The sequence below is a fragment of the Triturus cristatus genome, chromosome 6 (genome assembly GCF_964204655.1).
Source record: "Triturus cristatus chromosome 6, aTriCri1.1, whole genome shotgun sequence".
Classification (NCBI taxonomy): Eukaryota; Metazoa; Chordata; class Amphibia; order Caudata; family Salamandridae; genus Triturus; species Triturus cristatus.
In genome coordinates this window covers 545,928,376-545,942,955 of record NC_140589.1, presented here as the reverse complement: position 1 = coordinate 545,942,955, position 14,580 = coordinate 545,928,376, and positions in this window count along the sequence as shown.

Here is a 14,580-nt window from a genome sequence, read left to right as displayed (position 1 = left end):
CTTTTCAAATCTGTCTACTTGCTTATACCACTCAACATGTTTCTGTCGTAATCTAGGGAAATCATTGCTAAATGGCAATATATCCTGTCTAGTCCAAGGTACATGAACCTAGCCTCCACCTGGAACTTCTCTCATGGGACAGGCTCCTTCTACCTGCTCGGTTTCTTTTAATGAAAACATGGAAGTTCCCTTTCCAGTCGTTTCTTCCTTCTTTTTCACCCATTTACTCCTCCATCTTTCTATAGTTCTCCATTTCTTCAAGATATTCATTAATTCTTTTATCTGCAGTCTCCTTCCTGACGTATTCAAGCTTTCCAAATCTTTATCACTGAAAGCCATTCAGTATGACTTCTGTAACAACTTCCGAAAATCTTTCATGAAAATCTTTCTCTCTCCACGTAATGCTTTTACACAAAAATAACAGCTCCTCTTCAGTATAGGTCCCCAATCTATCTGGACTTATTGCCCCAATAATCCTTTCTTCTAGATCTACCTTTAATTAACTCACATTCACACTCTTAGGCTGTGCTTCTGGCTTGGTCAATTCTTGTATCCAATTATTGAGCTCTTCTGGTGAGGGACTCGTCGAGTTCCCTGCTATTGGAGTGGTAATATGACCTATTTTCCTCAGGTCTAATTGGGTACTTCTCTTCGGGGTCTTAGCCATTAAATTTCCAACTGGTAGATCTAACAGAGTGTTATTTTGGTCATCTCGACTCTCATTATTTGTTATTGTAAGTATGTCACTCCTTACACTACTTCTTGGGACTGTTAATGTTGGTATTTTATGTAGGTTTGTGTTTTCCCCAAAGAGCGGAACTACAGGACCAATAGTAATGGGTCGTGTCAAAGCTTCTGCATTCAAGTTCAATTGATTCAATTTCTGTATTCATTCTTATCTAGCTTTATTTAACACACTTACTTCATTTTCTCCTAATATCTTAGCTAATTCAGTGACTTGAGGGGTTAATGGTGTTACATTTACTATTTGCGGGGTGCTTGGAGTCACCTCCCCTGAATTTTCTTCATATGGCGGAGACCTTTTTGTCATCATTTCTTCTAATAATTCATCATCAGTTTCATCCAAACCCTCTCTGGATGCTTCCATATTTTTCTTTTTCTCCTTGCATTTAGCTCCTGTTTTACTCTCTGCTGTCAAAACTGGATATACACCTTCGGTTACTACAGCTCTTCTCCAACTTTTCATTTGATCCTTTCTGTTCTCAAATGGGTAATTCAAGAAAAATATTACCTATTTTCTACCACCTCTATCCTTTTCTCTCTCAAATGCTTCCTTTTCCCACTCTACCAATGCTTTATACTGTGGAAATCTAGGATTTGGCTCCAAAGAGTTCATCTTCTCTCTCAAATTTTGTAAAATCCTTACATTAAACATACCAAGCCCAGGGAAAGCTAACTTTCTGTCATTCTTTGTATATTTTCTCCCGTTTTCTAACCAAACACACTTATGGTACCCTCGCTCTATCATCATATAAGATGTGGGAGTGTTTGAGGGCGGAATAGGAATTCCTTCTTTTGTCACAATCAGTTTATCTATCTGACAAAATCAACGAGATCTTTCCGTATACCTCTTTTCCCTGTTTGTTAACTGCTATCCTATTCCAGCGCGTCTCACACCAACCGACCAATCACAATAAACGACGTAATTTCAGTCTTGTCCAATATCAGCGCGTCTCACAATAATCAACCAATCACCACTCTGTTCGCCCCCGCTGTCTTACCAATGCCAGTGCGGTTCTTTGTGAAGTCAGTTTACTTCTGCTACTGACCCTCCCTTTCCAATCTGCTTTTTGACACACACCCGCTGTATCCTCCAATACCAGTGCGGCACCTTTGTGACCTCAGTATCACTCCTGCTACTGACCCCTCCTTTACAAAACTTATGACAATATTTTTTTGAATTTTTCTTAATCAAAATTAGTTAGTAACAACATATACAAACGATGCTACTTTGTCTGCTCCGCTAAATAAAGAGATAGTCTTCACCTTTCAAAGATTTTCTTACACTGCAAGCAATAATAATGACCAGCGTTATTTCACTTTTCTAGCAAGCTCTGAAGTGACCTATTACTCCTCTAGGGATAAAACCGAGGTTCCACAAGAGGACCTTTTCACTTACAAAAAGGGTGTCGGTTTAATCCCCTCGGAGATACTGCCAGAGTTTCAAAAGGTAACCCTTCACTATTACAGACTTTCCTCTTTCACACGAAAATGTCCCTAAATATAATACCGACAGCCCAACCTAGCTTTTCAGTATTATCACAACAGACAAAGTACTTCTGCAGTGTGATTTCTTTACCACACTCTTCTTCTGCCTCTGTCAGGCTAATTCCTTCCCGGGATATCTCAGGCAACTCGTGTACCTGTACTTCTGGACAACATATAAACCAGACACTAACACTTCAGGTTAAAACATATAATGAATACTTAATAACCATTACCTAATTAATCAATTATCAAACCATAACTCTGCTACCAAGAAACTGATCCAGCACAAACCCAGTGTTTTGAACAGGTATGAACATTCATTAACATCACGCACTTTGGCCTATACACATACACCCAAATCACTGTTGCTCTGTTGTCAAGTTTGCAAATTCCTTTCAAAATATTTACTCTGTTGACCGACATTTAGACAGTCTACAGTTTACACCATAAACATGGTATTTAATTTCTCATCTACTTGGTTGATGGACCAATTAGTTGAAGAATTGAGGGCAATGGCAATTCTATATGAAGTAATAATCATGAACTGACTAAAATAACTACAGATTCTTAGTTTGCAAATTATTACATTTTATCTCACTCAAGTGTGTTAATCTTGGAAGACCTCATGAGATAGAGTACAATCTAATCAAACATCCAGCAAATGAATGATCTAAAAAAAACTTACGTTGCAGGGATAGAAAAAGAGACATCAGACATATGCATTAATCAAATTCATCAATTTGGAGGAATAGATGAAGAGACAAAAAGTGCAAAGAAATTTGAGTTATCAGAAATACCAAACCAAATAATATGAATGTAGAAAACCACCACCCAGGCCTAGGTAGTAGTTGTGGATCCCCGGACAGAGAGTCAAAGACTCAAGTATCAGGACAGGGATAGGACAGGAACAGCTAAGCCTCTCTGCAACCCTACGATCAGCGGCGCACCCTCTCCTCCCGTTTCTTCCGAAACCCGCTCTGGCAGCCCCCCTTCCCTAAATCACCTATTGCTAAAATTGCCTGTCCCATTGACAGGATTGGCTAAAATCTAGGGGTGGTTGGTCACCCTACCATTAGATCACGATTCTTTGACTACCCCACTGTTGAACTTTCGTACAATTTACATCCCTTCTCTTTCATGAGTACATGTGTAACAATAAAGGAACAAAAAGTTCATACATTTAACAACTGCAGAATTTTCTCATGGAGTCGGCTGCATGTCAAGCATATTGTCCTTCACCGAGCCATGCTCTTTCAGTTTGTTCAGCAGTCCAGTCACTTGGTCACGTGGCTTGTGCGGGCCACCAGTTCCACCCACTACAGTTAGGACAACTTAACACAAGATGGAAACTTGTCCATTTACTGAAAGAACGGAAAACAGACATTTATTTATTTATGTGATAATGTAATTTTTCTGTTAACCACCCTCCTTATCTCTACTCCATATTAAAAGTTAAGCTATCATAGCATAAGCAGAAAAGCAGCATTAATTACTATGATAGAGCAATTCACATCATGCTTTTAACTACATATACATGCGACCTTGCCATGCAAAACCATACCACATTCTACACACAATATTATTACATTTCCTGTTATTTACATATTGTTACGATTAATTTATGCATATTGCAAAGCAAACCCCCCATGCGTGATGTGAGGTTGCACGTTAGTATATACTCACTACTTACAGTTAGTACATGTTACAGGGGTGCTCGATTCGAGCAGGTTTCTTTTTCTGAAATCCTGCTCCATCACTGCTATGATAGAGCAAGTTAAATCCTCGGTTTGAGTGGCCCTCCTGGTCATAGCAAGGGCACCTACCGGGTCCACCCACCTATGTATGCATTTAAAAGAATTAAATAAAAATATCTTTGTGGACATGTTTCCTGTGCCCCGTATAAGTGAACTATTGCCTGTACTGAAATTAAGTGGTTTAACACTATAGGCATCACCTCAGCATACCACTGAGTACTGGTACACTATAGTAACAACCACATCACTGCATTCATTACTCTCATAGGGTGTTTCTAATTTAAAATAGGACCATTCGGCCTAGCTTCACCGCTGCCATGTTCCAATGTCTTATGCATAAGTTATTTCAGGGCATGATTTTTTTTTCAGGACAATATTTTGATAATGGAGAAAACTAGATAGTAACATGATGAAGTATTGAGTGAAGAACTTAAGACTCTGGAACCATATGGGTTAACTGCTGAGAAATCACAATGCAAGTTTGCAAAAAATAAGGTGATGTATTTGGGACATGAAATCAATTCCAAGGGTATCACGCCAAAAACAGAGTTGGTAGAAGCTATAAGAAAGGCCCCTGTTCCACAGAACAAAGATGAGGTGTGATCCTTTTCAGGATTAGCAGTATTTTATTCTAAGTTTGTATATAATTTCCCAGGAACGATGTTTCACACTAGACAGTTGCTGAAGAAAGTACATCTCTTTTGTTGGAGTGCCAGAAAAATGTTAAAAATATCAAGGAGGACATTTGCACAACCCTGGTGTTGCAAGGCTTTTATCCAAGTTGTAAAAAGTTTAATCACCACAAATGCAAATGGCAAGGGTCTTAGGACAGTTTTGTTCCAGTGACAGGAAGATGGTATAGAACGAGTAGGAGCCTTTGTATCCCATTCATTGACCCAATGGAGGAGAAGTACTTAATTATAGAGAGGGAATCTCTGAAGAGCACCCTCTCCGGGGCCCCCACGGAGCCTTGCCACTACCACATCTACCTCAAAGTCGCTGACATCATCACCCGAACTCCAAAGCATCATCTACCACTCCTTCGAGACCACCTCCTTCCCCAACGACTAGAAACACGCCGATATCAACCCTTTCCTAAAAGAAAATTTGGACAGTGGACCCCACCGACCTCAAGAATTTCAGACCAGTCTCCCTTCTCCCGCATCCAGGCAAGGTCATGGAAAAAGCCGTCAACAGCCAACTAGCCACCTTAATCATAGAGAACAACATCCTCGACCCCTCCCAATCAGGATTCAGGAAGAGCCACAACACTGAAACCACACTCCTCGTGGAAACAGACGACATCCACCCATCCTCAACAGAGGAGAGACCATAGCCCTCATCCTCCTTGACCTCTCTGCAGCTTTCGACACTGTCTCACACCGCACCCTAGCCCTCAGACTCCACTACGCGGGAATCCAGAACAAGGCCCTCGACTGGATCTGCTCATTTCTCTCTGACAGAACGCAACACGTCAGACTCCCTCCATTCCTCTCGGAACTGACTCCAAAAGGGATCATCCATCAGCCCAACCCTGTCAACATCTACATGGCCCCGCTTGCAGCCATCATCAGAGCACATGGATTGAACATCACATCATACGCAGACGACACCCAACTCATCCTCTCCCTATCCAATGAACCAAACACAGCCAAACTCAACGTTCAAGACGAAATGGCAGCCGTCGCCGGATGGATGAAGAGCAGCTGCCTACAACTCAACACGGACAAAAGAGAGATACTCATCATGGGCCCACACTCCAATGCCTAGAATGACATCAGGTGGCCTCCCACACCCACTGACCATGCACGCAACCTAGGGATCATCTTGAACTCTGAATTCAAAATGGACCGCCAGGTCAACGCCATCAACTTCTCCTGCTACCACACCCTCCGCCTACTCCACAAGACCTTCAAGTGGATTCCCCCCCAAACCCAGGAAAATGGTCACGCACACCCTCATCAGCAGCAGACTGGACTACGGCAATTCACTCTATGCCGGGATCAACAAGAACCTCACCTGTAAACTCCAGAACATCTAGAATGCCGCCGCCAGACTAGTCCTCAACCTACCACGCGACTGTCACATCAGCCAACACCTGCAAACCCTGCACTGGCTCCCCATAGAGAAGAGAATCACCTTCAAAGTCCTTACCCACGCACACAAGGCCCTACACAATGCCAGACCCACCAACCTGAACAACTGCCTTGTGTTCCACGCACACCAGCACTCCCTCCACTCAGCCCAACTCTCCCTTGCTACTGTACCTCGGATCAAGAAAAGCAGAACAGGGGGTCGCTCCTTCTCCCTCCTCGCAGCCAAGGCATGGAACTCCCTCCCTCTCCACCTCCGACAGACTACACTGCTCCCCAAGTTCCTAAAGGACCTCAAGACCTGGCTTTTCAATGGTATGCAGTGAACCTACTTACCCGAGGGAACAAACCCCGACCCCCCTTCTCCCTCAGCGCCTTGAGACCCGTTCTGGGTGAGTAGCCTGCGCTATGCAAATGTTTGATTGATTGATTGATTGGAGTGTGTGTGGGACTTAAAGCATTTCAGACAATGTATATGGGGAACCAAAGTGGCAGGGGTGACCACAAACCCCTAACCACGGTCCTCACTTCCCGAGGCCTTAGCAATGTGTTGCAGAGGATAGCCAGGTTGTCCATGCAACTGTTGGATTATGTTTATGGAGTACGGTATATTCCAGGTGGTCATGATAAAATAGCTGCTTTCCTACTTAGGCTACTTTTGCCCATAGGTTAGAACATGAGTAATGAATGGAGTGTATGTCTGATAGAAATGGTATCCTCAGAAGAATTGCAAAGTATTGAAAAGATAACATCTATAGCGCAAGATTGTGTATTGCCTATTATCATGAAGCATGCCAAGGAGGGATTGCCAGAAAAGAAACTACTGGAAAAGGATCTGATTCCATTTTAGGAGGTGAAGAATTAATGTCTGTGGAAAAAGGATTCTTGTTGAGGGGTGGTAGATTAATTCCACCTAAAGATTTGTGTGAGAGAGCTATCAATCTACGAAGGTCACCTAGGCACAGTAAAAGCCAAGAGCAAAATCAAACAGTCCTACTGGTGGCCTTGAGTAAATCGAGAGAATGAAGGAAAAGCGAGGAAATGCATTAAGCGAGTTAATTCAGAAAAAGCAATGGAAATTTGCAAATGCCTTGGGAAACGACAGGGGTGGACATAGTTGGCCCTGTACGGGATGTGACTCGTGTATCCAAATTCATCTGGGTGGCTGTAGATCATTTTTTCGAAATGGCTTGAGATAAAAGCTGTTGGATTTGGCCCTTTTTGCAGGGTCATCCCTGAAATTTTCACCTTCCTCCTGTATTTTTTCTGACCTGTTGTTGGCTATTCTATGACTCTGGGCACTTTACCACTGCTGATCAGTGTTAAAGTGCATATGCTCTCCCTACTGTAAAATGTATATGTTGGTTGGATTCCATGATTGGCTTATTTGGTTTACTGTCAGACCCCAGTAAAGTGCACCAGGTGTGCCCAGGGCTTGTAAATACAAATGCTGCTGGTGGGCTTGCAGCACTGGTTGTGCCACCCACAGAAGCAGACTAGTAAAATGTGTCTAAGGTCTGCCATTGCAGAACCTGCGTGCAGTCTGGTACTGTCATGCTGGCTGGGTCAGTGCACCCACTTGCCAGTCCCTAAACCTTCCCTTAACTTCATATTAGTCACCCCTATGGTAGGCCTAAGGGCAGGGTGCATTGTAAGCATAAGGTAGGACAAGCCCTGATGTGTGTGGCATGTCCTAATAGTGAATTACAGCCATTTTCGTGTTTTACTATTGCAAGGCTACCTGTTCCCATAGGCCAGAATGGGCTGTTAGAATTGTTACATCCTATGATCCTGACAGACCCAGGAAACATGGTAGAAATTCGAGTTTAGTATGCCTGAACTCAGAATAATAAAATACACCTTTTAGTAAAGTTTATTTTAATATTCTGTGTTTGCAAATACCACTTTTAGAAAGTTGGTATTTGCTTGCCTAACCATTTCAGCCCGCCTCTGCTATGATGTGTATCTGCCTGTCTGGTTTGTGTGAGTGACAGGGCTGGGGAAACCCAGAGGGGCAGGGCTAGGTAGCCTGGTGGTGAATAGTGAGATTGACATCCAGATGGGTCGGAGGAGTGCACCTGGACTCTGAATAGGGCTGTGCTCTGCCACCACAGTCATGTCAACAAAGTGCTCAGGAACTGGTTTGGACTGGGCAAAGGCTCTTCTACCTAGAGGAACAAAGGAATTAGGGGTATAAGTATTCGGACCCTGCTCCCAAGAAATTAGATCCTGCTTGACAAGAAGAACCTCTGCCTGAGGAGAAGGAACCGGGAAAGCTGTAAGGAGGAGTACTGTCCCTGACCTGGGGGATTGGCCTGCAGTGGTTGCCTTGCTGCTGAAAGGAGAGGAGAAAGACTACAAAGACTTTATTTCAACTTGTGCTTCAAAAGATCGCCAACGGCTTGGAATAGAGCTTGCCTCCTGCTGAAGTCTCAGGAACAACAGACTTCACCCCTCAGCTCCCCAAAGTTCTTTGGAAGTGCCTTCTGCTGTTGTTGGGCCTTCTGAGGGACTGCGTGTCGCAAGGAGCTGGAAGCGCGACTCAAGAAGGAGAAGCATGCCGCCATCGTAGCTGCTGTCGTCGCATCTCGTAAAGTGTGTCGCCGCTGCAGCATCGCATCGAGCGGAAGCGTCTCGCATCATCCAAGAAGTGTCTTGCAACGCCGAAGAAGCGTGTCGCCATCGCAGCCATCGTAGCTGACGCATCGCACCGCATCAAGAGAAGAGTCTTGCATCGAGGAAGAAGCGTGTCGCCATCGCAGCCATCGTAGCTGTCACATTGCACCGCATCAAGAGAAGCGCTACGCATCCACGGAGAAGCGTGCCATCGTCGGAGCTTCTGTCGTCGCATCGCGTAAAGGGTTGTCGCCGCTGCAACATCCCATCGAGCGAAAGCGTCTCGCAAATGTCGGAGAAGAGTGCCGCTGCCAAGGCCGCTGTCGTTGCATCGCGTAAAGGGTGACGCCACTGCAGCTGACGCATCGAGTCGAGTCTTCTCGTAACATCAGAGAAGCGTAACGAGTCTGGAATATCTTCACGTCTTTATTTCTTTGCACCAAAAACTTCATCGCATCAGCATCGTTGCAACACTTTCATTGCCCTGCGTGTCGCATCTAAGGTACATTGACTTAAAGTGTCGCATTTAAGAACTTAAGAGAACTAAGCAAACTTCTACCATCTAAAGTAACAGTATTGTGTTAATATAAAACCTGTGTGGTGTCCATTTGTAGTGTTGTCACTTGGTTACTGGATGTGTTCACAAATGCTTAACCTATAACGCTCTGAGATAAGCCTTGTCTGCTCGCGCCAAGCTACCTAGAGGGTGAGCAGGGGTTATTTTAGGAGTGTAACCCCTTACCCTGACTAGAGGAAAGGTTCCCTGCTTGTCACAAGTACCTACCTGTGCCAACCAGAGAACCCGGATTCTAACAAAAGCATTTTGCTGGTAAGGTCGACGCAAGGTGGTGGTCAGTGACAATAGAGGGCAGTTTTAGTCCTCGTCAAAACATTTATGGAGTAATCAGGAATTGTTCACAAAACTACAGCCTTTTACCATCCTGAGGGGAACAGAAACATGGAGTGCTTGAATAGGGTAATAAAAGATGTAATTGAGTTATCTTATAGCAACAACTTGAATTGGGATAATGAATTATTGAAAACAGTGGGTGCTCACAGAGTGACTCGTTTTGAGCCAACTGAGCATTGTCCATTTGAGTTGATGAGAGGGAAAACACCTTGCACTAAGGATAACATGGGGTGGTTAATCAACACCAAAAGGCTTAACTGGTTGCATGGGAATGTGAGGAGTCACATGGAATTGGGCCAGGTGATGTATAAGCAAAGATACGACACCTTGCAAGGAGTGAACAAAGTGAAGATTAGTTGGAAATGGAGGGAGTAGGTATTCTGAACCTTTGCAGGTGGTCAGATTTCTTTGTAACTACGCACTACTTAGTGATGGGAAGCCTTGGCACACTAAGGGGCATATCAACAACAACCGGCGATAATTATCGCTAAGCGCACTTAGCGCTAGGATAATTATCGCCGGCTAGCGTTGATTTTTATCGCTGAGATAGCGTGCTATTAGCAACGCTTATCTCAATAGCGATAAAAATCCTCATGCTAAGTGGCTAACATGAGATTATCACTGGAAACCCAGCGATAATCTCATGTTAGCTTGTTGATAGGGACAGACAAACTTAGCCATGATATCCTCCTTCCATAGGATATCATGGCTAAGTCAGAAAAATACTAGACGTTAAAAAGCAGCGTTAACCGCGGTTAGCGCTGCTTTTTTTGTCTCTAACAGGGTTAGCGATATTCTTGATAATAGGAGAAATGTGGCTTAGCGACATTTCTCCTATTGTTTTACTCTGGAACGCCCCCTTTGCATCTCATTAGATATGCAAGGGGAAGCGTAGAGTAAAAGGGTGCTAACATGCGAATTTGAATGTTAGCACCATGTTGTTGATAGGGTGCTAGTTTTATCTCTGCTTTTTTGGCTTTTAAAGCCAACAAAGCATAGATAAAGCACTTGTTGATATGCCCCTAAGAGATTATTGAAAGGGGAAGTAAGGAAATATGATTGGATTTAGGATACCCACACTTATGAGGGAGTTCCTTGTCCAGAGCACATAGATTCACAGGAGGGTCAGTCAAGAGAGAATGTAGAGGGCAATGAAAACACTTTCAGAGAAGAGGGTAAAGAAAAAATCCCAGATCAGTGAGGATCAGTGTAAACACAGATCTTATTATGATTTTGTAATGGTAGTAAATCTCGATGTATAAAATACTGTAACATATATTTCTAGAATTCTTTGAAATGGGACGTAAACTGCATGCATGTATCACTTTAGTCTAGTATTGTATGACCTGCACTTTATGAGTTTGTTATTTTAGTCATATACACCTTATAAGGGGCAAGTAAATATTACAAATCTTCAGCATTCTCATATTCAGATTCTTATTCATGTTTCTCTTGTATATAATGTTGATTGTATGCCATATGTTTTGAGAAATTTTAAGAGGGGGATGTGTTGTGTTATGGGCATGTCAGCAGAAAGATGAGGTAGGACTCTAGAATGTAATTAGGTTATAAAATGCAGTGAGATTAAAGGTTAGAGTGTTATGGGCTCATTGCTGGGAGGGACAGTTGCTGGGAGAATCAGTGTACAGTTCAACTGGTGCCAGGGGTTTGAACCTAAGAAAATAAACCTTCATACCAGACAAAACTGTCATGTGTTCATTGGGACTTAACACATTACCTTCCCAAAACATTTAAGTAGAAAGAGTGAGCATGTATTAACTACAACAAAAGTGAAATTCCAGACGTTTGTGGTGGACCTGGAGAGATGCTCATAGAGAACAATTGAGGCCCTAATCCACAGTAAGTCAATGAAACAGTAAATAAGGTGCAAAGCACTCTCATGGCCAAACTGCAAGGTAGATTAGAGGCTGCAGTTTTCACCCAGTCAATTCTCTTGATGACCAGCCTTCTCAAGAGTTTCAAATGTGGTCCATATTGTTCTGCTGACCACTCCTCCTAGTTTGAGAACAAGCTTAGCATTTCAACACTACTTTGTTCATTAACCATGTTTTCCTTTTATAGCGTGCTGCTTCCTACTTCACCCACAAGGATTTTATAAAAAAGCACCTGCAGGATAACAGGACCAAAAAGCACATTATTGTGTGGCAGACAAGAGAATTATGAGCAGACTGTCTGGAACAGTTACCTGCAGAGACCCCAAAGCTGAGGTTTTGCTCTAAACAGAATGCTTTGAAACGTACATTTGCAGTAAAGACCTGGTGCATGAAGCTGCCAGGCCATGCACACAGAATACGCTGGATACTCTGTCCTCCCTCCAGTACTGTGTATGTGCTTAGTCAGATATTGGCTCTCATGAAGCCTTTCTGTCCCTGCACACGCAGTTAAACATTTATCTCTATTAAATCTTTAAATATGTTCAAAGTAGACTGCGCCTTAAAAAGCACAACTACAAGAGCCCAATCACCATACCTTGTAATGGACATAAGTGGCAAAAATTCCATGACCAGAAGCCTCCTAATGCCCGCAATCTTCTTCTTTCAAATACAAATCTCATTGTCAAAATACACAGATGTTGATTCATAAAATTATTTATGAGTACTGAAAGTAGTACCCATGTAGTACCACTTTAGAAATGCTTGAGGGCCTTTGTGAATTGGTCCAAAACATCTAAAACGGGATTAGTCATATACACATGGGAAGGACTGCGCCCTCTTTGCACTTTTGCTAAAAGGGAGTTGGACTTTTGGGGCCGACCCAATAAGACATTTATGAGTATAGGATGTAGGTCTCCTGTTATACTCCCTGTACTCATAAATGCCTTTGTGAAGCAACCCCACAGTCTCCTGTAAGGAAACAGTCAGAGCAGGCCACCTTAGTATTCTATACTAGCTTATAGGCCAATCAGGCATTTTCTGATGGGCTGGCCTGACAGGTCAGTGTATGGGCTCTTAATGGCTGTATGTGAGCCACTTTTATGGTCTGGTAGGCCAATTTTTATTGTTTATTTCCCTGATATTGAAAGAAACATTGCCTGCAGCATGCTCAGATCCATGCAGTCTTTCATACCTTGCAAAACATTTATTCAACGTGTCTTTACAAGTCGAAAACTTTTCCAATTTGCAAACAAGGTCCATTGTTTAGCCTTCATTATGGGGCCATTTTTATTTGGTTGCCTGGGCCTAATTTCTGTCCCAGTCTGACTTTGTCAGCAGCTAAGGTGAAAGAATTAAAGATTGTGACCCAAAGCTGATTGAAGGTGGATACCATATGCCAGAAAGATTTTGATCCTCAAGACCACCATAGACTTCTGCTGAAGTGAAGCTCAATAGCACCCTTTAGCTGTCTCCCCAGGCAAAGTACTCTAGCAGTAGTTCTTTCAATTCACTGATGTCACATACACTGTCAATTATTTTCTTATTAGCTCTTGGCAATTGTCACCATGGGCTACCAGGAAAACTGTGGTAATGGTGAGGTGCCCTTTCCCTCAATTTTTTCCTTCTACTTCTTCCTTCTGATTTCTTACATTTCATTGCTCTTTTAGACAGGCCTTTCACTCCTTCTGAATATCAACTCATTACCAATATGTGCTGACCAAAGTCTAAGCAGTAAAGTATGATTAAGTGGTTTATTTCTGAAGAGTAGGGTCACAGTAATAACAGCAGAAGAACAGTTAGATTCTATGAGATGTTATGTTAAAGATTTGTAGGGCGTGCATATCACTGCATTGCCTAAGAAGTGGAGGAGAGCTTCCCTGGTTGGGAACCTACTGTAGAGCCACTTTTTCAGGTTCTTACAAAATGTTAGGATGGACGTGGTGGATCTAGTGTGTAACAGAGGTTTGTTCCAAGCTTTGGGAACCAGGTAAGCGCAGGTGGTATCTCTGACTTTGGCTCTTTGGATGCGGGGTAGGTGAGTGAGCAGGGTTGTCTGGTCAGGATTTGGAATTTGATTCAAGCATTGAGATATACAGGGCCCTGCTTGTGTAAAGGTCTGTAGATATAAGGAGACATTGCAGGTGACTGAGGTGTTTGGATATGTATGTGTGGAGTGGGAGATTGAGTGTGAATCTCACTGCTGTGATTTCAATTATCTGGAGTCTGTTGGCGAGTTGTGAAGTGATTTCAAAGTAGACAGCAAGAAGTCACAATATGGATGACCAACAGTTGCTTGAAGCTCAACTCAGAGAAGACAGAATTCCTCATCCCTGTAACCACCCCTACAGTGTGGGACAACACCTGGTGGACGACCGCTCTCGGAAGCCCACCTACCCACTCGGACCACGCCAAAATGCTCGGCATCGTACTCAACTCATCCCTCAACATGAACCGACAGGTCAACACCGTCACATCCAGCTGCTTCAACACCCGCCGCATCCTCTGCAAGACCTTTAAATGGATCCCCCTGAGTCAAGGAAGACAGTCACCCACGCACTCATTACCAGCAGCCTGGACTATGGAAATGCACTCTACGCCGGCATCAACAAGTCCCTACTCCGCAAACTCCAGACAATACAGAACACCGACGCCAGACTCATCCTCGGCATCCCCGGGCACAAACACATCTGCCAACACCTACCAAGGCTCCTGTGGAGAAAAGAGTCACCTTCAAGATCCTCACTCGTGCCTACAAATGACTCTACAACAACGGACCCAAATACCTCAAAGACAGAATCAACTTCCACGTACCCAAAAGAAACCGCCGATCTTTCAACCAAGCATTGGCAGAAACATCGCGCATCCACAGAGCCGGAGCAGTTGGAAGATCCTTTTCTCACACTGCAGCCAAGACCTGGAGCGAGCTACCAGCCGACATCAGACCCCCCCCCTCCCTGAACACCTTCAGGAAGACCCTCAAGACCTAGCTCTTTGGCTAACAAATCTGCGGACCCATCCCCCCTTCAGCGCCTTGAGACCCTCATGGGTGAGTAGCGCGCTTACAATTTCCCTGATTGATTGAG